The 19,139-nt window shown below is 48.6% G+C and overlaps 1 protein-coding gene across 13 annotated transcripts in view; it reads left to right on the top strand.

Moving 5' to 3' along the window:
- The window catches only part of TET3 (tet methylcytosine dioxygenase 3), a 113,371-nt gene that overhangs the window by 54,371 nt on the left and 39,861 nt on the right, over positions 1-19,139 (top strand). Inside the window, exon 1 of one of the 13 annotated variants that reach the window (XM_089326300.1) lies at positions 8,876-9,031. The exons of the other annotated variants lie outside the window; for them this stretch is intronic. The gene's annotated coding sequence lies outside the window, so the exon portion shown is untranslated. Of the gene's footprint in view, positions 1-8,875; positions 9,032-19,139 lie in introns of those variants that run through there. 13 annotated transcript variants of the gene reach the window in all.

Below are 19,139 nucleotides of genomic sequence, written 5' to 3'. Positions count from 1 at the left end.
TGTGGAGAAATTCTAAGAATGCCCTGTCACGCTCGGGAGTCACTGGGTGGCGCTCGATGGAGGAAACTTGCGTTCAGAGCTGGGTCTCAGAAGCACAGATGGGCAGAGGAGAGGTGGCCACTGCAGGCCCGGGACTGTGCAGGTGCTTCTGGGGCTAGGGAGGCGAGCAGACTTGCAGGAGGGCGGGCTGCTGGCTTGGGGGTTCTCTCTTGTTCCCAGGACCTGAGGAGCCCCCAGCAGACAAAGCAGGTCTCGGTTTGAAGCCAGGGAGCGCAAGGGAGACTGGGGTGTGGGGGGGTGGGGCTGGGTGCTGTCCCCTGGCTGAGCAGGGACTGTGGGCGAGAGAGGGGCACAGAGTCCCATCATCACTGTCCCTCATTGCCCTAATTTGCATTTCTGTGTTTATTGCAAGATATGTGTACTTAATTCTTCTTTTAATCTTTAAAAATTTGCTTGTTTGAAAGATTGACAGAAAAAGAGAGGGGAGGGACAGAGGTTTTCTATCTGCTGGTTCACTCCTCCAAATGGTTGCAATGGCTGGGTCTAGAACTGGTGCCCCAATGTGGCATGCAGCATTGCAGGCTGCAGCCTACCTCACTGCACCGCAACGCCAGCCCTGATTTTTCTAAAGAAAAGATTAGGACAAAATCTACCTTTTTGCTTCTAAATGTTAAACTATAGGAAAATGCATAAGTGAAAACGGGAGAAATCACCTCACCTAGGTTACAAAAACTAGAAGAGGCCGGTGCCGTGGTTCACTAGGCTAATCCTCCGCCTGCAGCACCGGCACCCCTGGTTCTAGTCCTGGTCGGGGTGCCAGATTCTGTCCCGGGTGCTCCTCTTCCAGTCCAGCTCTCTGCTGTGGCCTGGGAGTGCAGTGGAGGATGGCCCAAATGCTTGGGCCTTGCACCCACATGGGAGACCAGGAGAAGCAGCTGGCTCCTGGCTTTGGATCAGCGCGGTGCGCTGGCCACAGCGGCCATTGGAGGGTGAACCAACGGTAAAGGAAGACCTTTCTCTCTGTCTCTCTCTCTCTCACTGTCCACTCTGCCTGTCAAAAAAAAAAAAAAAAAAAACTAGAAGAAAATACATCTTCAAAGGCAATGGAAAATGTATATTAAGAAAAAATTATACATGAATTTCAAAATGTTTTGTACCAAAGTTAACTTCATTCTACTTCTCCATGAACTTTTTTTTTTTTTTCCTAAGATTGATTTGTTTATTTGAGAGATTTAGAAGAGAGACAGATCTTCCATCCATTGCTTCATTCCCCAAGTGGCTGCAACAACTGGAGCTGGGCCATAGCCGGGAGCCCTGAGCTCCTCCCAGGTCTCCCACATAAGTACAAAGGCCAAAGGATTTGGGCCATCCCCAGCTACTAACGCAGGGAGCTAAGTCAGACGTAGAGCAACCAGGACTCAAACTGGCACCCATGTGGGATACTGGTGCTGTAGTCCATGGCTTTAACCAGCTGTGCCACAGCACTAACCCCTCCATGCGTTCTTTGAAGTTCCCATGTATATCAGTAGTGGGGATCCCTGGTTAAACTGTGACTTTTCTCTTACGTTTTCTGTATTTGCTGTAATGAGACAATTTTTCTTTAAAGATTTTATTTATTTGAGAAGTAGAGTTATAGACAGAGGGAGAGACAGAGGTCTCCCATCCGCTGGTTACTTCCCAGATGGCCGCAATGGTCGGAGCTGAGCAGATCCGGAGCCAGGAGTTTCTTCTGGGTCTCCCATGCAGGTGCAGGAGCCCAAGGACTTAGGCCATCTTCTGCTGCTTTCCCAGGCTTTAGCAGAGAGCTGGATTGGAAGTGGAGCAGCCGGGACTCGCACTGGTGTCCATATGGGATATCGATGCCACAGGCAGAGGCTTAGCCCACTGCACTGCAGCACCAGCCCCGAGACAAATTTTTTGATTGAGAAGTACTTTTCAAAGTCTGCCCCAGAAGTAGCTTGCAAAACAGATCGGCAGAGGGTGATGATTATATGATGTGACAGGAAACCATTTAGGAACCCATTAAGAACAACAGGGGGACTTCAAAAAGTTCATGGGAAAAAATGGCATTTATAGATGATTTTGGTGCAGAAATAAATTTTGGAAATCCATTCATCGTTTTATCTTAATGCGCATTTTCACTGAGGTTTTTGAAGATTCCTTGTGATACTAGCATTTCCGAAACACTAGTTCTGTTCCAGGCACTCCACTAAGGACTTCACTCCTTTCACCCTCATAACTGCTACATGGGGTGAGCTCTGCTGGTGGCTCCATTTTAATGATAGGGAAGCCAAAGTTTCCAAGGGGGCAGTGAGACTGGGAGCTGGGCAGCCGGGCTCTCAGCCAGCGAGTGGCACCGTGGTCACAGCTGGTTGAGGGATGTGTGCTAACTACAGCAATGGTGGCAGAATGAAGAGCGCCAGGGAAGAAGGGGTCTGCCCTGGTGTGGCTTCTGCTGGGCCTGTGGTCCGTGTCGGGAAAAGCCATCCTGCTTTCCGGGAGTGTCTGGAGCCCGTGTCTGCACAAGCGCTTTGCCAGCTGGCCTGCTGGAGCCCATCTTTGTCCCGAGCCCGCGCCCACGTTGAGAATCACAGGCTCTCGCTGCGATGACTGTCAGACGGGAACGCCGCTCGCCAGTGGTAGACGGAGGTGCAGGTTGTGAGGTGACAGAAGGAGAGTTTCCATGGAAGGGACAGTCGGCTGTGGAGACTGTGAAGCACTCATAATAAACGGTTGATAAGAGGTTGTGGGACCAGCTTTATAAAAGCATAGAGAGATAGCATAGCTTAGAAAAAGAAGCCTGCTCTTCAGGTTCTTGGGTGGTGTTTTATTTGTTTTTGCCACATAAGCCATTTTGTCCAACACGGGCATCACCAGGTAACCAGAAATCCAAAGGCTGAGGCATGTTTACCCTTACATAAAGGAAGGGTTTCTGACGGTCTGCATGGGATCCCTAAGAGTTGGTTCCCTGACTGTGAATACGGGAATTGAACACAGCTCTTGAGTCTTCAAAGAAGTTCCCTTAGAAAACTATGAAAGGAGCCAATGCCGCAGCTCAATAGGCTAATCCTCTGCCTAGCGGCGCCAGCACACCAGGTTCTAGTCCCGGTCGGGGCACCGGATTCTGTCCCGGTTGCCCCTCTTCCAGGCCAGCTCTCTGCTGTGGCCCGGGAGTGCAATGGATGATGGCCCAAGTGCTTGGGCCCTGCACCCCATGGGAGAGCAGGAGAAGCACCTGGCTCCTGGCTCCTGCCTTTGGATAGGCGCGGTGCGCCAGCCACGACGGCCATTGGAGGGTGAACTAACGGCAAAAGGAAGACCTTTCTCTCTGTCTCTCACTGTCCACTCTGCCTGTCAAAAAAAAAAAAAAAAAACTATGAAAGGAAATGCTTTCCTCCAAAAGGCACCGTGAGGAACACGGTGGAAGCACTGTGCTGACTGACTGCCAGAGCTGTGTGGCTGTGGACATCTTCCTAATACTTGTGAGCGTGTGTTGGAGACCCCCAGTTCCCCTCACCGTGCTGTGACACTGTAGGCAGGACGACGTGCTGTGCGGGGACTGTTGGCCAGGGCTTGCAGCTGGAGCCGCTGGAGGTCAGAGAGTGAGTCCAAGTGCCGTTTCAGTGGGAAAACCTCCTTTGCAGTCTCGTCATTTTATAGATAAGGAAGCAGCCGTGGTAGCTGTTAGGTGTTGTGCTAACGTCTCCGAGGAGTGAGCAGTCAACAGGAAGCTGCAGAGACTAAACCACAGCCAGCAGGAGGTGAGGAGGTGTAGGCTGTAGGGGTTGCCTGCGTGGAGATGCTGTGTTTGCAACCGGTTGATTCCCCGAGCTCGGGGAACATCTGGGTGAGGGAGCAGATAGGGTCGACGGCGGTGTCTCAGGCTGACTTCGTAGGGACCGCAGTCCTGAGTAGGACACCCAAAGTTATCTCTCTTCAGTCCTGGAAAGATACAGTCTCTACCTTTATCTCCCCCACCCCACCCCCACCCCTGCATTCAGTTTGAAATGAAGAACTTCCTATCTTCCAAATATTTGAGATGATAGGCAAATTGGATGTGTTCAATAACAAGGTGGAGAATCTGCTTCTGGGTAGGAGAGTATGAAAATGAGTTTATGGATCAAGTTGAGTAGAGTAACAGGGAGAAGATGGTGAGAGCCAGGCCGAGCGATGTGAAAGGTAATGGAGATGAAGAGCGTGGCAAACCACATGTGGAAAGATGTGGCGATGGGAGAAGCTGGGGAAATTCAGGTAGTTCCAGTGTGACCGGTGCGTTGCATCAAAGACTGGGAGTGGCTGGAGAGGACGATAGCAGAGGCAGGGAAACCGGTTTGCAGGCTCAAGAGTCATTCAGGTCGGGAGTGATGAGTGCCTGGACTGTGCCGAGTGCCGGGAGGAGGAGGAGTGGGAGAGGGAAGCAGAGGTAGCTGCTTCGGGGACAGGTGGGGGGGGGGGGGAACAGTCCGAGGACTTCCTGGCTCCAGGTTGGGTGATGGCTGAATAGTGGTGCCATCCACCGAGATTGCAAACCCTGGGAGGGGAGCGGGTTTGGACAGCAACTTAGACGTCCCTGGGACCCGTGGTGGGTGTCTGGCTGGGTCTGTGGGTTGGGGGTCGCATGGCTAACTGGTGGTAGTTGACGTTCCAGTAGTGGTCATTTCACCAGGCTGACTGATGCAGATGGAGGAGACCGTTAGGATGAGCTCAGAGAGGAGGCTGTGAGGGCGGTATGAAATCGGGGAGACATCGGTTAAAGAGCCAATCGGTAGTTTCCAGGCTGGCAGGACTAATGGCACCAGTGCTGAGGAGAGGCCAGGGTTGAGTGCCAGATTCTCTGACATGGTTGCTAGTTCTGTATGCACTGGCTTTGCAGCTAAGCCTCCAGGTTCCTCAAGAACAAGGTTGGCTGTCTCCAGAGCACCTGGGCTGATGCTGAACACATGGCAAGGACCTTATACATGCTTCAGTTAACTGGTCAACCTTATTCTACCTTTGCATTTAAGCTCTACAAGGTGATTGGGTCAGTTTAGGCAAGATCCCCTTTAACCTTGGTGTCAAGGATTGTGCCCATTAGTGTGAAGGTACTGCTATCTACAGTCAACATGCCCAGCAAGCTGCCTGTGGACTCAAGGCAGCTGACCTGAGATAGCAGCATGAAGAAGTTTACCTGGTACGGCTGCTGTGGGGGAGGGCCTGCCCTCACCTGCACACTGCTGTGGGTTTGGCTCTGCAGAGGCGTCCTGTTAGCAGCCATTGAGGACCATGTGACTGGAGTCTAACTTGCAGCAACATCTTAAGCTTTTCAGCTTTAAATCGACCACAGTCCCACTGGGAAACTGAAACATTATATTGGGGTTGTTTGGAAAGAAGGGATAGGTACAGATGAAAGGTTTGTGTGATCGCGACACCTATGCATCAGCCATCTCTCGGTCCAAATGCCATAAAAAGAAACGCCTTGGCCAGGTGTTGTGGCCCAGTGGTTGGGCCCCCACTTGCATCCCATGTTGAGTTCAGTCTTCTGCTTCTGATCGAGCTTCCTGCTAATACACCTGGGAAGGCGGCAGCTGATGGCTCAAGTGCTTGGTTCTCCACTACCCATGGGGGAGATCAGATGGAGTTCTGGGCTCCTGGCTGCAGCCTGGCCCAGCCAGGGCTGTTGTGAGCATTTGGGAAGTGAACCAGCAGAGGGAAGATGGATCTCCCTCCCTCTCTCTCTGTCATCCTGCCTGTCACATAAATAACTCTTGAAAAGGAAATTCTCATCTGTGCTCCCATGCACAATCCTACTTAAGTTTCCCCACTGGATGCCGTAGTCAGTGTGTAGGGAGGGAGAAGAGGAGGTAGGAGTTTCATTTAGAAGTTGAGGATCCCGTTTTTCTGGTGGGTGATAATAAGTAGCTGTTTGTGTTTCATGTCTCTTGCTGATAGCAGAAGGATACATCTCATTCTTTCCCCAGCTGCATGCAAGAAGTGGGACAGGGCATATTTCTCACTTTTTAATGAGTATAAAATTAAGTATACAGGGTTAAGATAAAACACCTAGAGCAATATAACCAGCATTTGTTCAAAAATTGAATTTTGCTCTCCTGAGCTCTCCTCTAGAGCTTTCTTCTTTCCAAGTTTAGGAAAAAAACCTGTCATTGCTCAAAATGAGACATGAAACCAATATACTTCTTTTAAAAAGAGTTGAACCATTTCCCTAATATGTCATTCTTCCTTTATGGAGAAGGAAGAAAAATAACGACTTACCTACAAGATAACAAAATAATTGTTTCTGAAACCCAGCAAAAGAATCAAAAGTAGGGGAGAAGGTTTCATAAACTGAAACCTGGGAATAGCCCCAATCCTAAACCATGAATTCTAAGGGCTGCTGCCAGTTTAAGATCAAGTCGAAGATAAAGGCAGACCCTAGTGTATACAGCTCCTAGGGTTCGGGATGGCAATCACAGAGGCTCCAAGGGACCCCACTACTTGGGGAAGTGGGCTAGAGACCACACCCAGGAAGCGTGCTCTCTGGGAAGTGGAGAATGCAGTCGGGGGCCTTTGCTGCAGTTTGTGCCTGGGTAAGGTTAGGACTGGCGATGAGTGCCAGGAGAGGTGGGGGACCGAGTGCCAGCAGCACCACACAAAGGCCAGTGTGCAGAGCTAAAGTATTTGCTGAACCACCAAGCAAAATTCCTGCCAACTGTGTCTTATCAGACTGGCCAGCTCACTCCCTTTTGAGGGAATAACCCAAAATTCTAGTGAGTCTGTTCCCATCAGGATAGAGCGTAGCCCAGTCCTCAACAGACTCAAAACATGCAAAGTTAGGGCACTGGCTTCAACTCTCAGTGCTTAGAGATGAGATTTCCCGGTTCTCCTTGCCCACTTTCAAACTGCTGAACTTAATTCTTCATGTTTATTTTCATTTTATTTGAAAATAGAGATAGGCAATAGAGATCTTCCATCTGCTGATTCACTCCATAAATGTCCACAACAGCCCAGACTAGGGCAGACCAAAGGCAGGACCCCAGGACTCAATCCAAGTCCCATACAAAAGCATGGGGACCCAGGCACTTGAGCCATCACCTGCTTCCTGCCAGGGTATGCAGAATTCCAGAAAGCCAGATCCAAGGAGAGTGGGGACTGGAACTCATCAGGGGTTCCAGCCTGTGGTTCACTCCCCAGACGCTCTGATGTGGGTGTGTCAAGCAGTGTTTTAACTGCTGTGCCACGTGCCTTCCTGCCTTTTAAATTTGAGAGGCAGAAAGAGAGGGAGAAGTGCCAATAATGGCCAGAGGGTCGAAGCCCAGAGGTCAGTCCACATCTTATGCAGGAGGCAGGAACCAGCCCTTCAAGCCACACTGCTTCCTTCCACCAACCACACTAGCAGAAGCTGGAATTCCCAGCCCCAGTCAGGAATCAAAGCCAGGTACTCCAGTGTGGGGCACAGGAGTCCAAGCTGACATCTTCCTGCTCCATGAACTTTTGAAATAATGATTGAGATTGTACAGCACCTAGTTCTCTAGCTTAATGCCTGGGGGAAGGATTTGAGCAGTGTTCAGGTAGTTAGGAGGGAGTATATTCTACTGGGCAACTCTAGACCAGTGGCTTTCAACTAGCAACTGTTTTGTCTCTCCCTGTGGGAGACATTTGGCAGTGTCTGAAGGTGTGTTAGGTGATCACAGGTGGTGTGGTACTACTAGCACCTGGAATTGAGGATGCTGCTAAGCCTCTCACAACATGGGGAATTAACAATGTGGTCCAAAGTGTCAGTCACCCTGGGGATAAACTTCCTCTCTCCAAAAATTAGCAAGCAAAGAAGCAAAGTCCAGTATGGTACCCAAACTCCGTGGGAAAAGTAGATGGATTAATGTAATATTTAATGAAGACGCTTACATTAGAAAACGTAAGAATTATTTAAGCTGCCAACGTATATCTGCTGAAAAGTCAAAGGAACTGTTTCCTGTGAAATCAGCAACGATAGGTGAGGTGCTGAAGCTCCAAAGAGGTCACCAGAGTTACGGCTTCAGTTCTGAACTGTGCCATCACAGAGCACTTAAAACCGCATTAGGAGCTGTCAAACGCAGAATCAGTCATAGGGAAAACCGATCAGTGAGGAGGAGGGGCAGGCTTGAAAGATCACCGAACCGGGAAAGAGCCATGGCAGTGAGCTTCTCCGTGGGGTGAGGGCACTGCGGAGCCGCCGCAGGCCCTGCGCATGGCTCCTCCTTTTAGGAAGGCTGGGGATCTTGGTGTTCCTGCCGTGGCACAGCAAGCAAACTGGACAGAGTGGAAGAAAGAACAGAAAACTTTACTGAGATGAGAAAATCTTTATGCTAACAAATTATGTCCCAGGGAAAATGACTGAAAACTGACAGCTAATAATCCTGATGAGTTTACTGAATTTTAACAATGAAGACTGGGGCTGGCGCCATGGCTCACTTGGTTAATCCTCCACCTGTGGTGCCTGCATCCCATATGGGCGCCGGGTTCCGGTCCCAGTTGCTCCTCTTCCAGGCCAGCTCTCTGCTGTGGCCTGGGAAAGCAGTGGAGGATGACCCAAGTGCTTGGCCCCTGCACCTGCAAGAGAGACCAGGAGGAAGCACCTGGCTCCTGGCTTCGGATCGGCGCAGTGCTGGCCATAGCAGCCATTTGGGGAGTGAACCAACGGAGGGAAGACCTTTCCCTCTGTCTCTGTCTGCAACTCTACCTGTCAAAAAAAACTCTCTCTCACAGTATATATTTTAAGGTGTTTTTTTTTTTTTTTCCCCATGGCAGCTACGGAGAAGAGAAACAGATCTTCCATCCTTTGGTACCCTCCCCAAATGGTTGAGGCTGGATCAAGCCAAAGCCAGGAGCACTGAAGTTCATCTGGGTTTTCCCATGTGGGTGGCAGGTGCCCAAATACTGGGCCACCTTCTGCTTCACCATGTGTGATAGCAGTCAGCTAGATTGGAAGTGGAACAACTGGGACTCTAACTAGTACTCATAAGGGATACTGATGTCACAGCAATGGCTTAACCTGCAGTGCCACAGTGCCAGCCCCTAAGTAAGTTTTAATGTCTCCGGCCGGCGCCGTGGCTCAATAGGCTAATCCTCCACCTTGCGGCGCCAGCACACCGGGTTCTAGTCCCGGTCGGGGTGCCGGATTCTGTCCCGGTTGCCCCTCTTCCAGGCCAGCTCTCTGCTATGGCCAGGGAGTGCAGTGGAGGATGGCCCAGGTGCTTGGGCCCTGCACCCCATGGGAGACCAGGAAAAGCACCTGGCTCCTGGCTCCTGCCATCGGATCAGCGCGGTGCACCGGCTGCAGCGGCGGCCATTGGAGGATGAACCAACGGCAAAGGAAGACCTTTCTCTCTCTGTCTCTCTCTCTCACTGTCCACTCTGCCTGTCAAAAAAAAAAAAAATGTCTTTTAAAAGCACTTTTAAAAACTATTGTTTTAGGCCGGCGCCGCGGCTCACTAGGCTAATCCTCCGCCTAGCGGCGCCGGCACACCGGGTTCTAGTCCCGGTCGGGGCGCCGGATTCTGTCCCGGTTGTCCCTCTTCCAAGCCAGCCCTCTGCTGTGGCCAGGGAGTGCAGTGGAGGATGGCCCAGGTGCTTGGGCCCTGCACCCCATGGGAGACCAGGAAAAGCACCTGGCTCCTGGCTCCTGCCATCGGATCAGCGCGGTGCGCCGGCCGCAGTGCGCCAGCCGCGGCGGCCATTGGAGGGTGAACCAACGGCAAAGGAAGACCTTTCTCTCTGTCTCTCTCTCTCACTGTCCACTCTGCCTGTCAAAAAAAAAAAAAATTGTTTGAAAGGCAGAGTTAGAGAGGCATAGGCAGAGAAATATTCCATCTGCTGGTACACTCCCCAGATGGCCGCAACAGCCAGAGCTGTGCCTATCCGAAGCCTGGAGCTTCTTCTGTGTCTCCCACACAGGTACAGGGGCCCGAGGATTTAGGCCATCTTCTGCTTTCTCAGCTCATAGCAGAGAGCTAGATAAGAAGTGGAGCAGCTAGGGCTGGAACCAGCACCTATATGGGATGCTGGCACTGCAGGCGGCAGCTTTTTGTGCTACACTGCAGCACTGGCCCCCAGTAAATCTTCAAAAAAAAAAACAAAACCTGTTGTAATGCACATGTAAGAAAGTCTAAATCTTGAGTGTACATCTTTATAAGGCTCTGCCATTCACCCTTTCCCAGTCACCCGGATCCCCTACAACCTGCACACCAAATCTGACCCACATCTGAGTAGAAGTGCTTTTATTGTTTGCTTCTAAATGACCGCCCCCCCCCCAAAAGACCAAAAGGGAATAATACTTAATGATGAAAAAGGTGAAATCCAAATCATGGGGTCTTAAGGTTTCATTGGCACAAAGCCATGCTCATTTGCTTCCATACTGCCTGTGGCTACTTTGATTCTGCAGCGGCAGAGCTGAGTAGCTGCCATTGAGACCACAGGCCCTGCACAGCTGAAAGTGTCGACTGTGTGGCCCCTAGCAGAGAAAGTTTGCCAACCCCTGTCCTAAGATAGCAATTTCAGCAGATGTCCAACCACTCTGATTGGGTTGGCTTGTTCTTGAACGTGATGTTTTTGGACTCCTACACGCATATGTCTGTATTCTTTGGTCATCTGGCTTTTGCTCAGTGATGTGCATGTGAGATTCATTGGTGTTGTGTGTAGTAGTACCTATCTTTCCTTCTCATTCACGTACCATATAATGATAAATATTTTGGTCATCAATGGGCCATATAGGACAGTGGCCCTGTACGACTGTAAGGGAGTGGAACAGTTCTTCCTGCCTTGTGATGTGGCTGCATAGAGCTGTAGCACAGGGCACTACTCACATGCGTCATGCTGCTGGTGCACACAGACCTGTGCCTCCAGTCACACAAAAGACGGCGCATGGTACTTGGTCATCAACAGCTGTGCCACTAGTTTCTGTACTTACTGTATTAATCATCATTATTTGAGAGTGTACCCGTATTCGTTTTTAAAAAATGCTTAAAGCAGCCTTGAGCAGGTCCTTCAGGAGTTTTTGAAGGCGGTGTTACTTGTTACTGGTGCTGAGTGTCGTCCAGTGGGACAGGCAGGCCGTGGAGGTGGAGGACAGTGACACTGGGGCTCCTGAGCCACTGTGGGCCCTTGGTTAGTATGTGCGTTTATGTATTAGTCTTATGTACAGGCTTGTTTAAAGAGAATGTGACAGAGATGAGGAGCGAGGTCTTCCATCTGCTGATTATTCCCCAGATGTCTGCAACAGCCAGGTCTGGGCCACACTGAAGCCAGGAACCAGAAACTCCATCCAGCCTCCCCGCTGGGTGGCAGGAGCCAGAGTACATGGACCATCATCTGCTGCCTCCCTGGTGCGGTAGCAGGAAGTCGGATTGTGGCAGAGGCAGGACTGGGAGCCCAGGCGTGCTGAGGGGTGTGGCCAGCCAAGCAGCAGCTTAACTGCACCGCAAGGCCCCCCTTGTTGCCGGTACTTCAGCAAGGAGGCTTAAAAAGTAAAAATCGCAAAATAGCAGGAAGGGCAGAGTAAGGATAGAAACAAAGTACAGCTGTATTTGTGTGTTTAAAGCTGTTACTACAAAAGTGTCAAATATTAAAAGTTTATAAAAGTTACACTAAGCTAAGGTTGATTTACTATTGAAGAAAAACATTTTAGTAAGTGTGGTGTAGCCTAAGTGTACGGTGTCTGCAGAGAATCTTAGCAGCGTCCCGGGCCTTCACTCACTCCCCTCTCACTCACCAGCTCCCCCAGAGCAGCTTCCAGTCCTGCAAGCGCTGTGCCCCAGACAGGTGTACCTTCCCCTCAGCTGTCTTCTGTGCACTCTGTAGTTACAGTGTCCACTGTCTGTATTTAGATGCACAAGCTGCTAACCCTGCCTGCAGTGTTCAGGACAGTCATATGCTGCAGCAGGGGGTTCTGGTATAGTAGCAACAGACTGCACGTAGCCTAGGTGTGCGGAAGGCTGGCCTGGCTAGGTTTCTGGAATATTCTCTGATATTTGCACACTGACAGAACTGCCTAATGTGCATTTCTCAGAATGTATCCCCACTGTTGAACAATGTAAAACTGTTCCATTTTAAAATATACCGCAGTTTGTCAACTATATTACTAGTGGTCATTACTGGTGGTCGTTTGAGTTGTTTTTAATTTGGGGCTATTATGAATCATACTGGCATAAGAAATACATGTATTTCAGTATACTTATACATGCATTTACACATTTCATTTAAGACTGACTGATTTGAAGGAATTAGAGATCTTCCATCTGCTGGGTCACTCCCTAAATGACCACAATGAGTAGGGCTGGGCCAGGCTGAAGACAGGAGCCAGAAACTCCATCTGAGTCTTCCACATTAATGAGAAGGTCCCAAGCACTTGGGCTGTCTTCTGCTGCCTTCTCAGGAGTGTTAGGGAGCTGGATTGGAAGTAGAGCAGCCAGGACTTGAACTGGCACTCACTTGGGATGCTGACAACAGCTTAACCTGCTGTGCCACAATACCAGCCCCTATTTATACATTTCTATTAGGTACATATCTATGACTGAAATTGTATGTATTCAGCTTGCTGTGTGTTCGCTTTTCCAAGGTGGCTGTAAAGATTTTTACCTTTATTTTTATTTATTTGAGAGAAAATGATAGTTTCCATGTTGTTCATTTCCCAGATGCCCATGATGGCTGGGCCAGACCAAAGCCAAAAGATAGGAATTCCATCCAGTTCTCCCACGTGGGTGTCAGGGGCCCAGGTACTTGAGCCACCACCTGCTGCCTCCCAGGGTGTGCATTAGCAGGAAGCTGGGATCCGGAGGGAGCCGGAGCTGGGACTTGAGCCGAGGCACTCCAGTGTGGGATGTGGGTGTCTTAACTGCTAGGCGGAACGCCTGACCCTGGCTGTAGTGACTGCAGCTCCTCGGCGTAGCTCCTCACCAGCAGATAGTTGCATCCGTCTTTTTGCCATTGTGGTGGGCGTGTAATAGCATATATATTACATGTGGCACAGAATAGCCACTTCTCAGTGTGGCTGTAATGCACATTTTCCTGGTAACTAATGAGCTTGAGGAGTTTTTCATATGCTGCCTTTTGTAGAGTGCCTGTTCCAGTCACGTAACCTATTTTGTGTCTTTTTCTTACTGATTGGTAAGGATTTCTTATTCTCTGTTGGATGTGTGTCTTGGAATCCTCAGTAGAGTTTGGAGATAAAAACTTTAGTTCAAGAATTCTGTACCTAGGTAACTTGTCTTTCTTATGAAACGACCTCATAAGAACATTTCCAAATTTTCAAGAACTAAAATTTTCTGAAAACACACAAAAATAAATCATAGATGAGGGAGCAAAAGGCAATATATTTACTTTATACTGCATTTGAAATGTAATGCTAAACACCTTGATTTATAATAAAGGGAAATATGTTCACGAGGGTATTGGTGAAAAGCCTAAGATAAAATCAAGGGTGTAGGCCGGTGCCATGGCTCAATAGGCTAATCCTCCGCCTGTGGTGCCGGCACACCAGGTTCTAGTCCCGGTCAGGGCACCGGATTCTGTCCTGGTTGCCCCTCTTCCAGGCCAGCTCTCTGCTGTGGCCTGGGAGTGCAGTGGAGGATGGCCCAAGTCCTTGGGCCCTGCACCCACATGGGAAACCAGGAAAAGCACCTGGCTCCTGGCTTCAGATCAGTGCGATGTGCCAGCAGTGGCGGCGATTGGAGGGTGAACCAACGGCAAAAGGAAGACCTTTCTCTCTGTCTCTCTCTCTCTCACTGTCCACTCTGCCTGTCCAAAAAAAAAAAAAAAAAAAAAAAATCAAGGGTGTAGGACTGTCATTGTGGCATCCCATTTGGGCACGGGTTTGTATCCTGGCTGCTCTACTTCCAATCCAGCTCCCTGCTAATACACCTGGGAAAGCAGCAGCAGATGGCCCAAGTCCTTGGCCCCCTGCATGCATGTGGAAAACCAGGATGAAGCTCCTGGCTTCAGTGTGCTGCAGCCCCAGCTGTTGCAACCATTTAGGGAGTTCTTTCTCTCTAACTCTGCCTTTCAGATCTTTTTTTTTTTTAAGAAAGCTTTTATTTAATAAATATAAATTTCATAGGTACAGCTTTTGGATTATAGTGGTTCTTCCCCCATACCCACCCTCCCACCCTCAGTCTCGTCCCACCTCTTACTACCTCTCCCATTCCATTCTTCATTAAGCAAATAAATAAATCTTAGGAAATGGGGGAAGTGGTTCAGGTGCTGACTTCTTTCTCTCTACAAGTAACCTTAATGGTACCAAAAGCATAGGATAGATTTTCCACATCTCTAGAGTAGTGCTGGTAGGGGAATAAAAGAAGGTTACAAAACGCAGAGCAAATGATAGGAAAGAAGATAAGGAAGCAAGCATAGAAAATGTGAAATGACAGGGGACCAAGGAGAGAAACTCACCTGTTGGATTTAGGTCTAACAGCATTCAGCAGTGCCAAAAGGGCTAATAAGCTTTACCTCACTACAGGAAGAATGACACAAGCGTGTACTGCATAAAGAACAGCACCCCAGCCTGGGAAGCACATGTGAGCTCATTGCCACAGTAAAAAACAGACTAATTTGAAAGGCAGAGAGGGAGAGGCAGAGAGAATTAGGTCTTCCATCCTCTGGCTCCCATTGACTGGGGCTGGGACATGGCTGAAGCCAGGAGCAGAACCCCCCCACCCCAGTCTCCCTTGTAGGTGGCAGGGCCCCAGTACTTGGGCCACCTTCACTGCTTTCTTGGGTGCATTGGCAGGGAGGGAGGTGGGAAGCAGAACAACCAGGCCTCCAACCAGTACTCTCGGTGCCAGTGTTGCACGCAGTGGCTTAACCTTCTGTGCCACAGCATTGGCCTCCCATTGTCATGTTTTGTTAGGGGCAAAGTGGGTTCCAGGCACAGGTCTGTGCAAGGTACTATGATGATGGATACAGCATTGTGTAAGTCCACAGGTGGTGTCGTTGGCAGAGGCACTGCTGGAGGAGAAGGCACATCCATGCATGGGATATGTTGTTCAAGAGAGCAGGCTAGTTTTCTGTACATGTCCTGCTCTCTCTCTGGATTGGTGTTGGTGATGTTGCTTAACTTAAGCCTGAATTCTCTGCATTTCCTACAGACTGCAAGTTAGCGGAGTGCTTGATTAGGTTAAGATAAAGCTTGCTTTTCCTCCTAGAAACCTTTTATTTAAGGAATACAAAACTTCATGCATTTCATAGATGCAGCTTTAAGAACACAGTGATTCTTCCCACTGTACCTGCCCTCCCACCCACACTCCCACCCCTCCTCCTCCTCCCTCTCCTATTCCCATTCTTACTTTTTACTAGTATATTTTCAGTTAACCTTATACACATATGATTGTACTAAGAGTTCAATAAATAGTATGAAAAAAATTGCTCCTCAGGGCCGGCGCTGTGGGTCAGTGGGTTAACACCCTAGCCTGAAGCACCGGCATCCCCTATGGGCACCAGTTCTAGTCCCAGCTGCTCTTTTTCTGATCCAGCTCTCTGCTGTGGCCTGGGAAAGCAGGAGAAGATGGTCCAAGTCCTTAGGCCCCTGCACCCACATGGGAGACCCAGAAGAAGCTCCTGGCTGTAGATCGGTGCAGTTCCGGCCATGGCAGCCAATTGGGAGTGAACCATCGGATGAAAGACCTCTCTCTCTCTTTGTAACTCTGACTTTCAGATAAATAAATCTAATTAAGAAAAAAACTTTAAGTTCTATCTTTAAAAAAAAAATTGCACCTCAACACTTGAATAGGTAAAACTTGTTAGAAAAGATTTTGAGAGGTGGAATTATAGACAGAGGAAGAGACAAAGAGGTCTTCCATCTGCTAGTTCACTCCCCAAATGGCCACAAATGAGCCATCTGAAGCTAGGAGCCAGAAACTTCTTCCAGGTCTACCATGTGGGTGCAAGGGTCCAAGGACTTGGGCCAACTGCTGCTGCTTTCCCAGGCCATAACAGAGAGCTGAATCAGAAGAGGAGCAGCTGGGACTCGAACCGGTGCCCATATGGGATGCCAGCGCTGCAGATGGAGGCTTAGCCCACTACAACACAGCACTGGTCCTGAGCAGGGAACTTTACAAAAAAAATAAATAAATACAGTGGATGCCATTTCATCCATGCTACATCATATTCAAGTTTGTATTCCTTACATAGTAGCTGATTGTCCCACTGTTAGTGATGCCTGGTGGATCACTAGGTTAGGGTGCCGAGAGCCGGGTCTCAGCACTATAAAGGTATTTTTTCCCCTTTGCTTCTGACCAGTAATCTGTGGGCCACACTTTGCTGTCTTGTGATTGTTCAGTTCCCCACCCATCCTGGAGCTCATGGTTTTGCATCTATTGATGATCCAGAAGTAAATTTTTCATTTAGGACTGCAAAATGATGATTTTTCTGGTTCTACCGCTTATCTTTAACATCTGTCATTTTTCTAAATATGGATACCTGGAAGACGTGCTTAGCATAATGCATGATTCTATTACTTGAAGTATCTAAAATAGTCCAACTTACGGCAGTAGCAAGTAGGATCATGGTTACAGGGAGGTGAGGGGATGAGGAAGTGACAGCTGCTGCCCAGTGGGTTTAGTTAGTTACCCAAGGTGAGTTCCAGGGGTCTACCCTACCGTGCAGGGCCTGTAGCTCACGCTGCCGTGTCATACACTTCAGAGGGCACGTCTCGTGGTAAGTGTTCTTACCCGAAGTAGCTGCTCTTCTTCCTCATTTGACTACCCTCTCACAGAACGCCAGGGCCATGCACAACTTCCCTTTAATCACTAGTTATCAGAATGTGGGTTGCTTTCGTTGGTTGGAAGACGTTTGTGAGTGTGTTTGGTTAAACATCCTTAGCCTCTCTCAGGTCAGGGCACGTCTTAGACTGTTTCTTGCCAGGCAGCCCGTGTGACAGCTGTGGCTGTGTGAATTCACTCATAGCTTTCCTAGTGTCATCTCTTTGAGTTCTGAATATTTTAATTATGTTAGGTTCAAATGCTGTTTAAGGTGTCTTTAAAAAGAGTATGATTCAGCATTGAAACAAAGTTATTGTGTATGCAAAAAAAAGCATGGAAACTAGGCTCCAATACATAAACATGATGTGAGCAAAGCAAGTTTGTGATTGGTGAGTGATGGCATTCAGAATCTTGTAAAGCAGCAACCTGTTTATTTAACTTCTATTTTTTTATGTGTGTGTAATGATATATAAGGCAGATCTGTCTGAACAAGTCTGGGAGCTCTTTCAGAAAGTGTAAGATGAAAAACTTCAGTGATATAGAAAGCATTCCCAGCCGGCGCCGTGGCTCAATAGGCTAATCCTCCACCTTGCGGCGCCGGCACACCGGGTTCTAGTCCCGGTTGGGGCGCCGGATTCTGTCCCGGTTGCCCCTCTTCCAGGCCAACTCTCTGCTATGGCCAGGGAGTGCAGTGGAGGATGGCCCAGGTGCTTGGGCCCTGCACCCCATGGGAGACCAGGAAAAGCACCTGGATCCTGGCTCCTGCCATCGGATCAGCACGGTGCGCCGGCTGCAGCGGCCATTGGAGGGTGAACCAACGGCAAAGGAAGACCTTTCTCTCTCTGTCTCTCTCTCTCACTGTCCACTCTGCCTGTCAAAAAAAAAAAAATAAATAAAATAAAATAAATAAAAAATTTAAAAAAAAAAAAAAAAGAAAGCATTCCCTTGTTTAAGGGCCTGGGTTTTAGCCTTGAACAGTACCTAGTAAAACTGTGCATATTACAGTGAGTGACTGAACATTGACCTCCAGTGGTGAGGAAAAGAGGGTCTTTGTCTTAGCATTCTTATGGACCCATGAATGTTTCTATAGTCCTGTGTTTCAGTTATATTACTTTTGCCTGGATTATCCCAGATGTGGCCAATGGGAATCCCCTTAAAGTCAGTGCCTGTGCTGTTGGAATATATCCCAACCCCAAGCATTCCTTGCTTTTTGTACAAGAGGTCCAGGGCACACATTGTACTTCTTCTGCCTTAGATCTTGAATTAACCATTTCTCCAAGGACACCTGCTTCCTTCCAGTAGATAAAAGCATTTAGAAAGCAAAAAGAGAGCTAGGGGTGCTTACAGCTACGGTTTGACTGCTTTTATAGTCTCTTGGTGACCAGGCCACAAGTTCATAGTGGTATTTACAATTAAATTTAACAATACAGGCTTATCACTTAATGTCATTGATTTCTTAAAAATTATGGGAAAGGGAAAAGGCACTCCCATCACTGATTTCAGTCCCCAAATGCCCAGCAGGGCAAACTCAATCCAGGCCTCCCACATCAGCACTGCCTCCTAGGGTTTGCATTTAGCAGGGATCAGAGCTGGGACTTGAACCTAGGCACTCTGATAAGGCATATAGGCATCTTAACTGCTAAGGCCAAATACCTACTCCATGAACTTTGATTTTTATACTTTCTTTTACACTTAGTTTATAACTCAGGAACCTTTAAGTACATTATATAGGGTTAAATATACAGAAAAACTATATGAAAAGGAGACATTTATGGAACAATAGATTGATAGTTGACATGCAGAAGATGTATGTGTAATGGTATGCATTTTCCCACATGTGTAAACACGTGAGGATAATTAAGTTTGTGGATGTGTACTAGCTTTCTAACTAAGCATGCTTTGTTGGGAATCCCATTTCTTCCCATAGAGTAGCTTCTGCCCTTTGCAAACTTGTTCTCAGGGAAAGGGATGTGATGAGAGCACTTGCAGGCTGCCTTGCAAACTGTGGTGGGTGCCCTGGCTGTGTCGGGGTTGGGTCTGCCCTTGCTGTTCGGTGACCTTCCGGCGAGAAACCCAACCACCCCGTTTCCAGGCTGGCTTGGTGTTAGGTTTTTGTATCTTCTTTCCCACTACTGGGGATGGAGTTGCCAAGATTTAGTTTGCATCTTCTCCTTGAAAGATCTTCCCCTGCCCTCAGCCATGTGTGTTGAGTTTTTCTGATTCGGGGCAGAAGGTAGTCACCAGAAGCTACATTATATTCCAGTTCCAGTGTAAGACCCTGCAGTCGACCCGTTCTTTTTGAATTTTCTCCAGACAATAGAAACTGGAGCTGAGCCCAGAAATCCTGGCATGTCCTTATGTTCTATTTTCTGTATACCATGTGGTCTCCTAGCGCCTATAAAGAGCTTTCCGACCACTGCTTCCAGCATCAACATCCTT

This window comes from Oryctolagus cuniculus, chromosome 2, assembly GCF_051225735.1.
Source record: "Oryctolagus cuniculus isolate XC-2025 breed Fujian yellow rabbit chromosome 2, ASM5122573v1, whole genome shotgun sequence".
Lineage (NCBI taxonomy): Eukaryota > Metazoa > Chordata > Mammalia > Lagomorpha > Leporidae > Oryctolagus > Oryctolagus cuniculus.
Note: the sequence above shows the minus strand (reverse complement) of the source record. Positions and strands in the feature narration are given on the sequence as shown.